Genomic DNA, 6000 nt, shown 5'->3' on the forward strand with positions numbered 1-6000 from the left:
TAATGAGTGTGGCATATTTTCTCAAATAACTTGTTTGCACCACTTAAAAACGAATCTGTTTGTACGAGTGATTCTTGCGTCAGACCCAGCGAAACAACTGTCTGTAAACAACATACTGTAAATTCTTTCCCTTCTGTGAGACATTGCCTCCAACTCTAACTGTAAATATTGTGAACGCTCACAAATGAAAGTCTTTTTAAAACACGAAGCTCGTAATAGTAGTTTCTACAATTTTTTGACACTCTTTCTCAAAACATAATCAGTAATTTACTGACGAAGTAGTTTTATGATATTATTTCGAAGTTATGGTTAGTTCTTCAATTGTTGTGTCGAACAAAGAAATTCCTTTTGATCAATCAAACATTTAAGTCAAGAGTCAAGTTTAAATACCACTCATAAAACCTGTCGGAGTTTCTGTTTCGCGTGACACTTGTCATTGAAATCGAATCCTTCTGGGTGTTCCGACTGTTGATCAGATGACATAATCAGTTGGTCTTTTTGGACGGCAGTTTATCATTTATTACCTAACTGAAAGATCATCAATATGGTGATAATGCAAATAGTCGCAACGGGTAATTTACACAAACTGCATTTAATTTCCATGCAGCGATGTATTACCACTACATCCACAAATGAATCAACGTTGTGACTGACGTTGCTCAGGGAGGAGGACTGTCGTTTTATTTGGGGTTTTTCATTGTAAGTGTATGTATTTAGTTTCTTTATGACCCTTTGCTGTGAATCTGTCCGTTACTTGATCACTGACAGAGCTCAGTCGTTCATCTCTCACTTTCTTCTTCACACTAACTGCTCGAAAACCAGACTGGACTTTGATCAAAAAAATATATTTTTTATTTAAGTCGCAATTGAAAACAACTTTTAACATTACTCTACCGTATAATGTATTATGATATATACTAATACTACAGTATCATACCTTATGGTAACACAGTTACATGTCAGACAATATATAAAGCACCATGTATAACCATGTCATTTTTGTATGCCATATACTTGGACTACATCACTGTATCTTGTACTGTCTTGCAGCACAAGACCAGATGCTGTGATGAAACCGTCGGTGGAAAATTAGAAAACCTACCGTCACTCGGTTTCAGTATCGGACAGAAGAGGATAAAATCAGAGAAGAATTTTTTTCAACAGAATCTCCACCGAAACATGCGAAGAGTTTGAATCCCGGAGGCAGAAAAACCGAAGAGCGTCGATAACAAAACGTCCACCTCTCTTCCAGTAGAACGGTACGAGCCTGTCAGACGCTGCGGGGACGAGAAACAGAAGCACCAGAGTCTGATAATAGCAGCGCCACCACGAAAGCACCACTAAAGTACCACACTGCTGTCTGTTCAACACCACCCCTGCGGTCATCCAACTCCTCCCTCCGCATCTCTCGCTCCTCCCTCCGTTCCTCTGTCTGTTAACACTTCCACTCCACCATCTGAATCCTCTCTGGAACCTGAACGGAGGTTACAGAGGCAAGAATGGCATCATGACACAACAGCCCGGCGCTCATCTTTACGGTCAAATGCTGTCACAACATAACGCAACTTGACTTCGCAATCCCCCGGCCGACAGAGCTCTGCGGGTGTGAAGGATGTTTCGCTGGAGAGGCAACTGCAGAGCTCACCGGGGAAAACGCAACCGGCCTCGGGCAGGAACGTTTTTCACTCTTATCCTAAACCTCTTACTCCTTCCCCGCTTTCGAGTCACATTCATCAGAGTCTCTGAACGTGAATTGCTTGCTTCGGCCAGATGAACGCCACCTGTTCTGCCGCTCCTTTCGTTCGCGAAAACACAGACGCCAGCGAGTAAAAGCAACTTCACACACCGCAGAGCTTCAAGTCCCGCTCTCGACGATAGGCAGAGTGACTTTAGCGGAGCCGGCAGTCGTAGGAGCAGACGGAGAAAACTGAGAAAAGATTACTACAGCGGCTTTTATTTCCTCATGTGTCACAATACGAAAATTACGTCTGATCTGCTTTAAAATGAAATCTCCCGTGTGTGTGTGTGTGTGTGTGTGTGTGTGTACAGTGTTATGTAACACAGGAGGCAGAAGTAGGTTTGCTTCCTTTTGTGATCACGTGAGGCCAAATTACCCATCAGCCATCTCTCTGTCCAGAGCCAGTCTGATTCGCAGGCTGCTGAATGTCACCACCTGATCAAATGGACTGTAGGTGAGTTCCAGTAACTGATCCTGGACCAGACCAGAGCACTAACAAGGTGCTCCGTGGTAGAGCTCGGCACCGTGTCAGGACCTGTTGCTTGTCTGTGGATTTGTGTTGTTGTTGTTTTCTTGACAAAGAAACCAAAGTTAAAAGGGGGGAGAGAAAAAACAACCGAGTCGTGACGGAACTGGATCTCATCGACACGCTGTTACGGTGTGTGTGGGACTGAGCTCATCCTGCTGCCCGTGATCTGCTGTGAAAACCCAGAAGGTTGAAAACAGCTCGAAGGAGCGAAGAGCCCACAGAGAGGCTGAGAGTCAACATCGACTAACAACCATGAAAACGCGTTTCCCTCCAAACCCCCTTCAGCCAAAGTAACCTGTGATCTGTCTCCACATCACAACAGTCTGAGTACAACCTGGTTTCGGAGACAGAACTACACCAGAACGCGGTTGAAGGTTTTGAACCAGTGCTGTCCCACACAATCACCTCCACACCACCAGAGGTCAGTGTGTCTGAACCTTATGTTCCAGCTGCTTCACCTGAGAGGTGAAGTCACTCAAATACACTCTGCACTTTAATACCTTTGATTGTGTGTAATATGAAGACAGGTACTACAGCTGATACTAATACTACTACTGCTACTGCTACTACTACTACTGATACTACTGCTACTACTGTCGATGCTACTGCTACTACTGCTACTGCTACTACTGCTACTACTGCTATTGCTACTACTGTTGATGCTACTACTACTACTACTGCTACTACTGCTACTACTACTACTGCTATTGCTACTACTGTTGATGCTACTACTACTACTACTACTACTACTGCTACTACTACTACTGCTATTACTGTCGATGCTACTACTACTACTGCTACTACTGCTACTGCTACTGCTACTACTGCTACTACTGCTACTACTGCTACTACTACTACTGCTATTGCTACTACTGTTGATGCTACTACTACTACTACTGCTACTACTGCTATTGCTACTACTGTTGATGCTACTACTACTACTACTACTGCTACTACTGCTACTGCTACTACTACTACTGCTACTGCTACTACTGCTACTACTGCTGCTACTACTGCTACTACTACTACTACTACTGCTACTGCTACTGCTACTACTGCTGCTACTGCTACTGCTACTACTGCTACTACTACTACTGCTACTACTGCTACTACTGCTACTGCTACTGCTACTACTACTACTACTGCTACTACTACTGCTACTGCTACTGCTACTACTACTACTGCTGCTACTGCTAATACTACTACATTGTTACACCTTTAAAAATTGAAAAGATTAAATTTTATATAAATATAAACCAATAAAGTAAAAAGCTGCAAAGTCAACTTCAGGTTACCGAACTTCCAGAGCCATTTACTTCAGTCAACTTGAGAGTTTTAATGTAGAAAAACTTAAGAAATCAATTCCATCCCACCGTTCAGTTTCACTGTCAGGGGGGATTCACATTTATTTAAAGTTATGTTAATGTTTACATTCGTAAAGCTGTTTCAGGTTGATTCCTCCGTGAACCAAACTGGGATCGCAGCGAACTTTATCACTTTTTGATGAATCACAGCCGAACATGTGATGTTATGAGGACTCACTCACTTTTACCTAAGTAGGAACACTGGCTCTGTTTGTTGCCACGACTGAAATTTTTACTTCAAACGCCGGTAATTTATATTTTTAAGTCCAACCAATGCACAGTCCTTATTCGAACCATAAAGGCCGGTGTGTTTGCAGTGGCCAGGGCACAAAAACACTATGAAATGACTGCATTATCACATCTCTAGAATGTTATTACATTAAGATGACTGCAAAACTACATTATTACATTTCCACGACATTATTTCAACATTATTAGCACAGTACAGCATGATTTACTGTCAGCCACCATCCCATCACTGTGGCATCATTACTGCTGCAACACTACAATATTACCACAGAACTGCCACGGGACGACCACATTACCATAACGACCCTGCAACATCCTCAGCTCACTCAGCTGCATCGCCTCGTTACATTTCTACAACATCACAGCAGCATCCCTGAATGAAAGTCTGCTCCTGATGAACAGATTTAATGAAAACCTGTCCCTTCTGGCCCTTCTCTGAGCCGGCACTCACCTCTGGTCCTGACGCAGCAGCAGCAGCAGCCGAAGAAGAGGAAGAAGAAGAAGAGAGTGCGTTCAGGAGGGAGAGCCGCGTCCGATAACTGCTCTAAATTTAACAGAAACAGGCATTGCTCTAAACATGGCAGCATAGCTGCCTGTGCGCTGCTTATCATCGCTCTCCCAGCGGGCCATGGCCATACAAGGCCCTGCGGGGCCCGGGGCCATCCAGCAGCTCCTTGTCCCCGCCGACACGTGGGGGAGATAACGGCTCACATCTAATGGCAGCTTGGTGATGCTGACGGGCCACAACAGGCTGGAATGCTGGGATAAGCCCCCCCCCCCACGACATCTGTACAACCTTCACAGCAGTGATTTTCCACTCAGAGAAGGTGACATCCAGGGACCTGCAGAGCCCACAAGCAGAGGACGTTTGTAAAAAAGTTGTACAAGAGTAAATATGACACCATCATTACCATCACAAAAACCAACAACTTTCACACCTGGACCACAGGAGCGATAGATACATCATTACTATCATCGTTACTGTGTTTTACTGCTGGTTTGTGTTCGTGCTGTGGCAGGACTGTGAGACAATGTGCCCCCGGCCACTGACGTTTAAAATCCCTCCGATATATATTTTTATTCTCTCGTTTGTTACCAAATAAACTTGCAGAAACACACAGATCTAACATCACCAGCTGAAAAGTTCACAATCGGCAGGTGGAATTTGCGGCGGCTTCGTTTACTCTTCGAATTCCTGCTAAAATCACACCTCCGCTATCACACAGTCCAACGGTTGGTCTGCTTTACTTTCAAACCACAAGCTGCACCCGAGTCTGCTTGGAGGCCGGTTGTTCGACAGGCAGCTTTGATTCCAGTCCAAACAACCGGACGGGCCAACGCCGAACGGGTCAGTGGGAAAGCCCCTCAAACCCACACCGACAAAACTGAACATCATGTAGCGGCATCGTCATGCTGACTGCATCCGAAGGGTAAACGTTACTGAAGTGAGCCGCAAATGTCTGTTTCTGGTAAATAATAATAAAAAAAAATTAAAAAGGAATAAATGAAATAACCATAACGATAAAATAGCTGTCAGACCTGTGGAGTTCACTTCCGAGGATGTCGGTCAGTTGCCCGGACTTCCTTTTTCGATGATGCACGGTGCCTTGAGACACCTCGAGTCCAAAAGATTAGTTACAGGAAAGGTTCACATTCAGGTCTGTCTGAAAACAACACCTCTCATGCACGAATGTTTATGAACGTAGGTTCAAACTAAAACATGTAAATCTCCGGAGGCTTAATTTAGCACTGCTATTGAACAGCAGAGGATTCAAGACATCTGCCCACGTGGCTGTATTTCCTGTCCTTGAGAAGGTGTGAAGTCAGAAACAAACTCTGCAGATTCCTCCTGGTGACCGGAGAGATTTACCTTCAGCTGCTGGATGAGACGCTTTTATAAACCTCCACATCCTGAACCAGAGTCCAGCAGACAGAAAACCTGCTGCAAAGAGAGAGAGAGACGTAGCGGCCGAGGCTGAGCTGACACATGAGTCATCCAGCTGTTTATGAAAGTCCAGCTGATTCATACGGAACAGATACAGCTTCTATTTTAATGTCATTTCACTATGTCGCCGAGATCCTTAACACACACGCGCACGCGCACGGTACAGTCAGTCCCG

At 44.6% G+C, this 6000-nt stretch overlaps 1 protein-coding gene across 5 annotated transcripts in view; it reads right to left on the reverse strand.

Moving 5' to 3' along the window:
* Positions 1-5626, reverse strand: part of LOC120799997 (sodium/calcium exchanger 1-like) — a 28215-nt gene extending 22589 nt beyond the window's left edge. Inside the window, exon 1 of one of the 5 annotated variants that reach the window (XM_040145681.1) lies at positions 5420-5626. The gene's annotated coding sequence lies outside the window, so the exon portion shown is untranslated. Of the gene's footprint in view, positions 1-1102; positions 1303-4331; positions 4516-5419 lie in introns of those variants that run through there. The other 4 variants (XM_040145682.1, XM_040145679.1, XM_040145680.1 and 1 more) reach the window with 4 other exon arrangements.
* Between the last annotated feature and the right edge of the window lie 374 nt (positions 5627-6000).

This window comes from Xiphias gladius, chromosome 15, assembly GCF_016859285.1.
Source record: "Xiphias gladius isolate SHS-SW01 ecotype Sanya breed wild chromosome 15, ASM1685928v1, whole genome shotgun sequence".
NCBI classification, from domain to species: Eukaryota; Metazoa; Chordata; class Actinopteri; order Istiophoriformes; family Xiphiidae; genus Xiphias; species Xiphias gladius.